Source organism: Triticum urartu, chromosome 2A, assembly GCF_056163025.1.
Source record: "Triticum urartu cultivar PI428250 chromosome 2A, HENAU_Tu73, whole genome shotgun sequence".
In the NCBI taxonomy this organism is placed as follows: domain Eukaryota; kingdom Viridiplantae; phylum Streptophyta; class Magnoliopsida; order Poales; family Poaceae; genus Triticum; species Triticum urartu.
This window is the reverse complement of record NC_141874.1, coordinates 448,834,929-448,846,595: the sequence shown is the minus strand read 5'-3', so window position 1 is coordinate 448,846,595 and position 11,667 is coordinate 448,834,929. Positions and strand designations below refer to the sequence as shown.

Sequence of the window (11,667 nt, the reverse complement as noted above, 5' to 3'; positions counted from 1 at the left end):
TCGACCAGAATCATCTCATCTTTCCAGCGGCACTCTTGGTTTGCCAAGTTGAGGCCTGGTTCAATCTTTTCCTTCCGGAGCTCGCATATGCATTGCATATCACATCCCGCATATCATGCCATGTCTTGCATCATGTTGCTTGCGCATTGCACCGTGGTTGATCGTTGTTTCCTTTGCTTGTGTTCTTGCTTTAGGTAGAGCCGGGAGACGATTGCGTGATCGAGGAACCCGTTGAGTACGCTTACGAGGATCAAGCTTACGTCAACTCGGAGAACTTTGTAGGCAAGATGACCATACCCTCGAAATCACTTCTATCTTTGCTTGCTAGTTGCTCGCTCTATTGCTACGCCGCGATACCTACCACATGCTTTATCATTGCCTCTGATATTGCCATGTCAAACCTCTAACCCACCTTGTCCTAGCAAACCGTTGTTTGGCTATGTTACCGCTTTGCTCAGCCTCTCTTATAGCATTGCTAGTTGTAGGTGAAGATGGAGTTTGTTCCTTGTTGGAACATGTTTATTATTGGGATATCATTATTATATCTTGTTTACTTTAATGCACCTATATACTTGGTAAAGGGTGGAAGGCTCGTCCTTATGCCTGGTGTTTTGTTCCACTCTTGCCGCCCTAGTTTCCGTCATACCGGTGTTATGTGCCTTGATTTTGCGTTCCTTACGCGGTTGGGTTATAATGGGAACCCCTTGACAGTTCGCCTTGAATAAAACTCCTCCATCAAGGCCCAACCTTGGTTTTACCATTTGCCACCTAAGCCTTTTTCCCTTGTGTTCCGCGGACTCAAGGGTCATCTTTATTTTAAACACACACACACACCCCGGGCCAGTGCTCCTCTGAGTGTTGGTCCGAAACGAGTAGACTGTGGGGCCACCTCGGGGCAACTTGAGGTTTGGTTTTACTCGTAGGATGTCTCATCCGGTGTGCCCTGAGAACGAGATACGTGCGACTCCTATCGGGATTTGTCGGCACATCGGGCGGCTTTGCTGGTCTTGTTTTACCATTGTCGAGATGTCTTGTAACCAGGATTCCGAGTCTGATCGGGTCATCCTGGGAGAAGGAATATCCTTCGTTGACCGTGAGAGCTTGTGATGGGCTAAGTTGGGACACCCCTGCAGGGCTTTGAACTTTCGAAAGCCGTGCCCGCAGTTATGGGCATATGGGAATTTGTTAATGTCCGGTTATAGAAAATCTGACACTTAACTTAATTAAAATGAATCAACAGCGTGTGTAGCCGTGATGGTCTCTTTTCGGCGGAGTCCAGGAAGAGAACACGGTCTCATGTTATGCTTGAACGTAAGTAGTTTTAGGATCACTTCTTGATCTTTATAGCTTCTCGACCGTGCTTTGCTTCTCTTCTCGCTCTCATTTGCGTAAGTTAGCCACCAGATATGCTAGTGCTTGCTACAGCTCCACCTCACTACCTTTCCTACCCATAAGCTTAAATAGTCTTGATCGCGAGGGTGTGAGATTGTTGAGTCCCCGTGACTCACAGATTACTTCCAAAACCAGATGTAGGTGCCGATGATGCCAATCCAGGAGATGCGACCGAACTCAAGTGGGAGTTCGACGAGGACTCAGGATGTTAGTATGTTTCCTTTCCACACGATCAGTAGTGCAGCCCAGTTGGGGCGATCGGGGACCTATGCATTTGGGGTTGTCTTTATTTTGGTTCCGTAGTCGGACCTTGATTGTATTCTAGATGATGTAATGTTATATTTATGTATTGTGTGAAGTGGCGACTGTAAGCCAACTCTGTACCTCTTTCTTATTCAGTACATGGGATGTGTAAATATTACCCCTCTTGCGACATGCCTACAATGCGGTTATGCCTCTAAGTCATGCTCCGACACGTGGGAGATATAGCCGCATCGTGGGTGTTACAGTGTCATCATTGCTTTTAAAACTTGCATCCACTCGTAATTGCCACTTCCCCCTGCGTTCGTTGACCGTTCCGAGGCCAACCGGGGTTTCGGTTCTCTCTTGTCAAACCACCTAACCCTAGGCAAAGCCACCCGTCACGCACATCCGAAAACTTCCCCGAACCCGGCCCACTCAGTCATCACTGATGGGTCCGGATCATCCCCAAACATCTCTAAAACATCTTCGTTTTCGCATTTGGACTCCCTAACGTATTTATTCTCGACCGTCGGATTTCAATCAGATGATCCAAACTCCTCTCTTTCTTATATATATAGTCTACCCCTAGTCCATTTTGGACCTAACCCTATTTCCTAGGGATCCTCCCAGCCACCACCACTGCTCTCCATCCCATCACCCAGATCTGTCGCCACCCACCTCCTCTGTTTCCATGCCTAAGCAACCCCCACGCCTCCTGCCGATCCCCATGGATGTTGCTTCCTCTGCCCGCCGCCCCTCTCCAGCAGCCACAAGCGCCCTGAGCTCCACCTCGCGTGCCACCTCCTCATCCCCGCGCAGCTCGGGGACTCCAAGCCCCCTCGATCTAGCCATCTAGGAGGACGTCGACCCACGCCGTCGTGCCGTGCTACTCCCGCGCCACTCAACCTCCGCCTCCTCTGCTCGCATCTCGCCGGAGCAGGCCCCACCGCGTCGCCCACCGGTGATCCCAACACCTCATAGGAGGTCCCGCCCTGGACGCCCGAACAAGCTCGCCGGCGTTCTCGGTCGTCCTCGCACCGTCGCTCTGCACTGAGCATAGACCCCGCAGCCGCCGCCGTCTTCACCCCAGCAGCCGCCGCTGCCCGTCCATGGACAACCGTGGCAAGCAGGCCAGCCGCACCACCAGAGCTCCATCCCGCCGTCCAACGCCGCCGGATCACCAGGAGCTCAAGCCCCACCATGGCTGTGCCTGATGGTGCCAAGCCCCACCTCACATCGCACCGCCTAACTCCTTTACCCGGATCCACCCCCGCATCTCGCTGGCGTACCCTGCGCCTTCATGTCTTCCTCGCCCGCACTTCGCTACGAACTCCTGCTTCATGTCACACCGGTGTCCCACTCGTTCTGCTCGGGAATGAGCACGACCCCGCCCTCTGCTTCGATCTCCTCCGCGTTGACCGGTCGCACGTCGTTGGCCACATCTGCCGCATCGAACCGCAGTCGCGCGCTAAGGCCCCGCTCCCCCGATCTGCAGGCCTGATGGCCCATGGTGAGCACCACCGGATCTAGGGATGTGCGCACTGTTGGGCCAGTTCAAGTTTCAGCCCGTGAACATTTTTTTAGTTCTGGATGATTTGCTAATTATCCCAGGTTTTACAGTTTTGCAGTAAAGTCCCTCTAGATCATGCATATAATAACTCCACAACCGTGCATCGGTTTATTAAAATGTTTTAAATATGTAAAATGCTTAGAATTTCATCTAGTTTCATAATATGCAACTTTCATCCATGTTTGAAATGTTTAAATTGATGTTTGCATTTAATTTGCATAATGACATGCTAAAATGGTTTATTTCATAAGTAAATAACTGTAGCTCCGTTTTAAATAAACTTTATGTAAATGGTCTAGAAAAATGCATAGATTAACATGGTGGCATTAATTTGCATGTTTAACCACTCTAAAATTATGTATAGGGTAGAGCAGTAGCAAATTCGAAATATGCATATGGGGATTTTTCCGAAATTTTTGTGTGTTGTTTCCGGCCTCATTTAAGCTTGCCTAACTAGGTAGTTTACTTATGGTTCACCACTTGCCATGTTTAACAACATTTAATATTATTGAGTAGTTTAAACAGGGAGAGAACTAAGTAATTGTTGTGAAGTTTCGTCAATATGCAACTCGTTGCATATTGAGCTCCACTTAATTTGTAGTATTGTTTGTTGCACTTTGCCATGCCATGACTCATTAAACCGGACATGCATCATACTTGGTTGTGCATCATACCATGTTTATGTGATGGTTTTTTACCATGTTGTTTGCTTCTTTCCGGTTGTGCTTCTTCTCGATAGTTCCTATGACGTTGCGATTGTGAGGATTCGTTCGACTACGTTGGTTCGTCTACTTCATGGATTCGGTCTTCTTCCTAGAGAGATGTCAGGAAGATGACCGTCACCTTGGATCTCACTACTATCATTGCTATGCTAGTTGTCTCGATGTTATCGCTATGTCGCGCTACCTACCACTTGTTTATCAAGCCTTTCAAATTGCCATGATAGCCTCTAACCTTTTTACCCTCCCTAGCAAACCATTTTTTGGCTATGTTACTGCTTTGCTCAGCCCCTCTTTAGCGTTGCTAGTTGCAGGTGCAGTTGCAGGTTGTTCCATGTTGGGACATGGATTTCATGGGATATCACAATATCTCTTATTTAATTAATGCATCTATATACTTGGTAAAAGGTGGAAGGCTCGGCCTTTTGCCTGGTATTTTGTTCCACTCTTGCCGCCCTAGTTTTTGTCATATCGGTGTTATGTTCCTTGATTTTGCATCCCTAACACGACGAGGGGTATGGGGCCCTCTTGACAGTTCGGTTTGAATAAAACTCTTCCAGCAAGGCCCAACATTAGTTTTACCATTTTCCTAATAACAACTAAAACTTGCGTAGGGACTTGCTGGTCCCCCGTGGACTTAATCAACCCCTAGGCCAATGCTCCGCATGAGTGTTGGTCCAAACTGGGCGATGTCCGGCAGCCCCTGGGCAACCAGGGTCTCAGCCAACCCGGCGTCTGGCCCATCCAATGTACCCTGAGAACGAGATACGTGCGACTCCTATCATCCTAGGTCGGTGCATCGGGGGGTCTTGCTGGTTTTGTTTTACCATTGTCGAAATGTCTTGTGCACCAGGATTCCGAGTCTGATCGGGTGTCCCGCGATGGAGGATTGTCTCCGTGGATCGTGAGCTTGTCATGGGCTAAGTTGGGACACCCCTGCAGGGTTTAAACTTTCGAGAGCTGTGCCCGCGGTTATGTGGCAGATGGGAATTTGTTAATATCCGGTTGTGGAGGACTTGGAGTAAACTCAATTAAAATACACCAACCGTGTGCGTAACCATGGCAGTCTATTTTTGGGTGCGTTCGAGAAGAGAACACGGTTGGGTTATGTTTGAATTTAAGTAGTTCAGAATCACTTATTGATCATTACTAGTTTGTGACCGTTTGCGTAGTTTCTCATCTTACTCTTGTACTCGTAAGTTAGCCACCATGCATTGCTTAGTCGCTGCATCAACCTCACCACCTTACCCCTTCCTTACCCATTAAGCTTTGCTAGTCTTGATACCCATGGTAATGGGATTGCTGAGTCCTCATGTCTCACAGATTACTACAACAACAGCTGCAGGTGCAGGTTATGCGAAGCTTCGATGTGAGAGCGATGCTTGCTTGCTTTTGGAGGAGTTCTTCTTCTTCTTCTTCTTCTTCGATCAAGGGTTAGGTTATGGGTCGGGGAACCTGGGATTAGCAGGGTGGATGTTGTTCTTCTTTTTCGTTTGATTTCATCCGTAGTCGGACCCTGCTCTTCTGTATGATGGTTGCCATGTATTGTTGTGTTGTTGTATGAATGATGTAACTTGTGGCGAGTGTAAGCCTTTATCTTGTATTCTCATCTATTCAGTACATGGTATGTTGTAATGATATCCACCTTGCTATGCGCTCGAAATGCGGTTGTGCCCCAATCATGAGTTCATCACGTGATTGGGATAGAATCGCATCTTGGGCACTACACCTAGAGATATGCATAGCTCTATACCTTTTCAAACTTTTTGGTACTTGTTGCCAAAGGTCGAGAAATTGTATAGATCATTAGGCTGAGAGAGAGAGAGAGAGTCTCGCTTTTGCTCGTTTGTTTTTCTCGAGTTCTTGCTACTGTTTCCGTTTGATTCGTGCTACTTTAGTTGTTATGCTTGTGAGATACTACGTTTGTCTTGTGTGATTGATCACACTATGCTTCATGTGGTGCTTATTTCTTATCTCTATCATTATTTCTGTATGATCATTCACTTATGTCTTTGGTGATGCGTGCATACTATTTCACTCATATCATTTTGTGTGCTCCACCAAGATGTATGTGACATGGAAGAGTGACCCATGATCATAATCGATTGTGCATTTGCATTCAAACGCAAATTTTTAATAATGCATACATTTAGGGAGAGCTCTTTCTTATCACATACTTCTCGAAGCCATGATGTATTTCATTCATTTAATCATTTGTCGAAGCTTTTATCTATATGTTGTCATCAATTACCAAAACGGGGGAGTTTGAAAGTGCAACTAATCCTCGGGTGGTTTTGGTAATTCATCACAACATATATTTCATTGAACTAATGTCCTTTCAAGATAAATATTTTAGGATGTTCAATGTTTTTCATGGCATGAACTAGAGACGTGGACCCCTCAAAATGATGAGGACAAGGATTGGCAAAAGCTGAAGACTCTACATTTTTGTTTAAGTGATCCAAGATCACATTGAGTCCATAGGAAAGCCAATACTAATAAAAGAGGATGAGGTGTTGCTTAATGGTCTACTTGCTCAAAGTGCTTAGTGATATTGCTCCAAAACCCTTAGCCACTTTCTCTATCCAAATATGTCCAAAACCTAATTCCCAACTCGACCCCACCGATATTTCCCATCCGAGGCCACCGAGTTCATTTTAACATAGCAATTGCCAAAACCCTAACAGTTCGGTCACACCGATATGGATCCCGGTCCCACCAAGATGGCCTTGCCAGTGCTGTGACTTGTTGCATTCACTTCGGTCCCACTGAGATGTTACAATCAGCCCCACCGAGTTGGCTTGGCTGATTCTCTTTTGCTCATTGCATTCACTTCGGTCCCACCGAGATGTTACAATCACTCCCATCAAGTTGGCTTGACTGATTCTCTTTTACTCATTGCATTCACTTCAGCCCCACCGAGATGATGCAATATGTTGGGGGATATAGCTATCAGTTATGACCCGCCCAGGAGGGGCCGGGTCAGCCCCAATGGCGGGTTACACAAGAAGCCCAGTAAACATTAAGATGATAGTTTATTAAATCTTATAGAAGGCCCAAGGGCCTAGAGGCAGCTTAAGGCCCAATATTACAAACCGTCGTATGTAAGGAAAGACTTATAAAGAAAGGCATGTAAAGAAAGTCACCGAGCCGGGCACGATTATGAGCCAGCTGGGACTCTGCAGGCCACCAGGCGTCAGCTCGTGTATATAAGGGGATGACCCGGTGGCGGTTTAGGGCAAGAAACAAGAGATCGATAACCAAGCCGGCGAGTTAAGCCTCTTGGTGATCGAAACCCCAACAATACCAACACAACTAGACGTAGGCTTTTACCTTCATCGTAAGGGGCCGAACTAGTATAAAACCTCTTGTGTCCTTTGTCCCGATTAACCCCTTTAAGCTTCCTAGTTGCGATGGCCCTACGACTAAGTCCTTTCGCTAGGACATCTGCTTTGACAATTCCACGACACAATCGGTGCCACCGGGATGAAGTTTTCCCTAAGCCCTAGCACATCGGTACCACCGAGTTGTTCCCTCCGGTCCCACCGAGATTTCTAACGTTCCTATTTTTGTATTGATTGGTGCCACCAAGTTTTCTAATCGGTGCCATCGAGATGGGTCAAAAGTGTGTAACAGATAGATTTTTGTGTGGAGGCTATATATACCCCTCCACCTCCTTTTTCTCATTGAGGAGAGCCATCAGAACGTGCCTACACTTCCACCATTCATTTCTAAGAGAGAACCACCTACTCATGTGTTGAGATCAAGAGATTTCATTCCTACCATTTGAACCATGATTTCTAGTCTTTCCTAAGTTGCTTTCCACTCAAATCCATCTTCCACCATAGACAAATCTATGAGAGAGAGTTGAGTGTTGGGGAGACTATCATTTGAAGCACAAGAGCAAGGAGTTCATCATCAACACACCGTCTATTACCTTTGAAGAGTGGTGTTTCCTAGATTGGTTAGGTGTCGCTTGGGAGCCTTCGACATGATGTGGAGTTGAACCAAGAAGTTCTTAAGGGCAAGGAGATTGCCTACTTTGTGAAGATCTACCCGAGTGAGGCAAGTCCTTCGTGGGCGATGGCTATGGTGGGATAGACAAGGCTGCTTCTTCATGGACCCTTCGTGTGGGTGGAGCCCTCCATGGACTCGCGCAACCGTTACCATTCGTGGATTGAAGTCTCCATCAACGTGGATGTACGATAGCACCACCTGTCGGAATCACGCCAAAAATCTTCGCGTCTCCATTGCGTTTGCCTTATCCAAACTCTTCCCTTTACCTTCATATGCAATGTTTTACATTCCGCTGCTATACTCTTAGAATTGCATGTGTAGATTGATTGCTTGACTTGTCATAATTGCTAAAATCTATCCACAACTAAAATTGGGAAACAAAAAGTTTTTTATTTGACCAAGTAGTCCATTCCCCTCTCTAGACATACTTTCGATCCTACAAAACCCTAACCCTAGTAAGCATGACATGGAGGTGGACGACTTCACTTCTCGAGGCTCCAGAGGCGGATGTTACGGAGGTGGAGCTGAAGAGCGCCGAGGCGAATCTGGAGAAGAGGAACCCTGAGGGCTCATGGCCGGACACGGGGAACGGGCGTCGGCGATCATAGATTAGGTGTATTAATTATACCTCCAGAGTTGGAAAAGCACTACTTAATTGATGTAAATATAATGAAACTAGATGACACCCCGCGCGTTGCTGCGGGGATTGTAGCAAGAACAAACTGGATATATTAGACAAATGAAATACATATAGATAATTTAGGTATACTGTTAACCAGTCATCTCTCAGGTAAAATAAAACCATTTCATAAAACTGAACAATGCACAACTGGCTATAGGAAAATACAAAGACCATGTGTTTATATCAATATTTGGTGGCGTTCTTGCTTCCGGTGACTACTCAATCATTCGCTCAACCAAAACATCTGACAAACAAAGTGCAAATAAAAAACCCTGAATTCAAATAGGCATTGGAGATTTCCTTTGGAGGTGGTAATGCTTCTTCTTAGTCACTTGCATCATATCTCACTTCTTATCTTCATCTTGCGACAACAGCGAGCAGTCATCTACATTAACAGGAAGGACAATGCTGGCACTTGAAGAGTAGAAACAGAATAGTGTGCAAGAAGATGTGCATGATGGCGAGAACAGAAACATACCAGTTCAGGCTATATCATAATTCTGCAATTTTATTGACCCTCTACTACATTCAGTGAAGTAAATTATTATACGACAATTAGCGAGAAAAGTAAGTTTCAAATGACATAAAGTAGTAAGCACATTTGACTTCATAAGACAATGCCAGGTAAGTGAGTAAGTTCTTAAACTTAGCATAGTGAAGAACTTTGGTTCAATAGCTGAATATAGCTTTCCATAAGCATATTAAGCATTCCGTCTATTATATTGTAATTAATATTGTAAAAATTATGGCTTGGGAAGTCAGGATAACTTGTTCCAAAAACAATGGCATGTACGATATGTCAAACAACTATGACAGTGAAGAGAGATTAGTAAAGTTACTGTTTCTAATTCCATAAAAGTTGGACATAATTAGACTATGGGCGTAACACTGAAGCAATAAAAGAATGACAATATGCTATAACAATTAAAGCAGAAGATGTTCTTACGTCTATATATTAGGAAAATAGCACTTGAGAGCACAACCATCAGGAACTGCTAGATGATTCCATCAGATAATATCTTCTTCCTTGGACAGCTCACATGCCTATACTTGTAAACACTCTCGGGTGTGCATATATGTTGAAGTAACTCACAAGTCACAACACTAAAGCATCGGAATGATTGAGACTCAATCGCCGAATAAAAAAAAGTAACCTGCAATCATCAAAATATTGCGACTATCTAGAGATACATTCAACACACATCAGAGATTACAAATAGAAGTTTGTTGAATGACACAGAAGATTATTGACGGCAGACCATTAGAGAAGATTTGAACATTTTTGTAAAGTAATTTCTTTAGAGGGCTTCTTTAGCAATGCATGCAAAAAATAATGCATCCGACTAACGAAGCAGAGGAGTAGTTCATGGTGTAGTTCATGTGTGACACAACAGTTCTCCTTCTCCTCCCCTGACCAAGCAAATGCTTCTGTCGGCTGCATATCTACCTGATCATGTTGACTCATAGGAAATTGATTGCCATCCTTTTCTCCCAATCTTTGTGCAGGTTGAGGTGCTCGTAGGCGGCACCGAGACTGAAAGTGAAGAAAGTTTTGCGGTACTAACCTTTATACTAAGTACATGCATTATAAGTTGAAGCATAAAACCTGGAAGCGAAGGAAGTTTTGCAATATTAAGATCACTCGGATTTAAGAGTAGAGAAAATCTTCATCAGTCATTCGCATGTGGCATACTGATTGAAGAGCACAGAAGCTCATCGGGCGTCAGTGAGGTCATATTGATTTGGGTAAAATATAAGGGAATGCCTAGAATGCACGTACACTTGCAGGAATAAAACGAACAAACCATTGTAATTATTACGAAAATAATACAGATTGTAGTATAGAGATAATCACAAAGTGACAACATTAACCATAAAAATCTTGAGCACATGATCTGGTCATACAGTGCAATATTGATCTCTGTAGACGAATAAAAATGCAGTGGTCGGAAGGTTGAATGCAGATAAAGAGGCAGGGATATGGAACATCCTGATGCACAACAGTAAGGGAAGGGGAAGAAATTAGAATGCAGCATGGGCTTGAAAGATCAAAAACAGGATGAAACATCAGTGCGTATACCTTCATGCGGTAGTAGAAGTAGGTGCGGCCTGCTGCAAAATCAAGGGATACATGTGCACGGAGCCATCCCAAAAAATAACAGAAAAGAAAGATGATGGATAAAGACACTATGACGAAGAGGAATAGAGATATTATAGGAATCGAAAGAGAAATTGCGACAGTAAAGAACCAATCTTGATCACTTAATTTTTTGGAGATAGTCAAAAGGGGGAAATCCACAGCATACCTGGAGTGTGTAGTAGAAGCATCTCTACATGATGTCAACATGCATAGGGTGGCCTGATGTAACTGATGAGGCAGCCGCAGTGGGGTTGTGCGGCAAGCTTGGGCCATGAACGGGGAAGGGAGGCGACAACTGTCTGGACGGTGGATGTAAGAAGAGGTTGCGGCTGGCTTGAGTAGTGCAGACGGCCAGTGGAGGAGCAGCGCCGGAGCTACCGTGGATGAAACGGAGACATAGACGGGACGGGAGGACCAGGGCACCGCCTCTTACGATGCATGCACCACACCAGCAAGGGGGACGTAGCCCAAGAGAATCCCGGAGTGCCGCGGAGGAGAGCCAGATCGGCAGTCGTGCCGGAGGAGCACATGGGATCCCGGCCGCCGCGCCGTACGGTAGACATGATAAGATTTCTGATGAAGGGCTTGATGGGTTGCAGCTTGCGTAGAAGATGTGTAGCGCGGCTGGAGGGGAGAAGGAAAGGTATGCGATGGGAATGGGAGAAGATTGTGGAGCGATGGACATTAATAGCGGCGCGCACGTTAGTCGGGCTATAGCTGATGTCTGATCCAATGGGCTAACAAGCGTGCGATAAAAAACCAATTGATTATTTCCATAATGATGTGGGAACAATTTTTCTTTTGAGATAGAAGGGTTGATGACATGGATAGCTTGATGTTTAGATAAATAGCTTAGTGGGAATAAATCTCTTAGGTATATAAGATTCGTCAGGTTTATATGAAA

At 45.3% G+C, this 11,667-nt stretch overlaps 1 long non-coding RNA gene across 1 annotated transcript; it reads right to left on the bottom strand.

Annotated features, from left to right (window-relative positions):
* Positions 1-8,725: 8,725 nt before the first annotated feature.
* On the bottom strand, positions 8,726-11,484 carry LOC125538084 (uncharacterized). The gene is made up of 2 exons (XR_007296232.2): positions 10,704-11,484; positions 8,726-10,613 (listed from the first exon to the last, which is right to left on the bottom strand). It is a non-coding gene; the product is annotated as an uncharacterized LOC125538084 (long non-coding RNA).
* Positions 11,485-11,667: the final 183 nt, after the last annotated feature.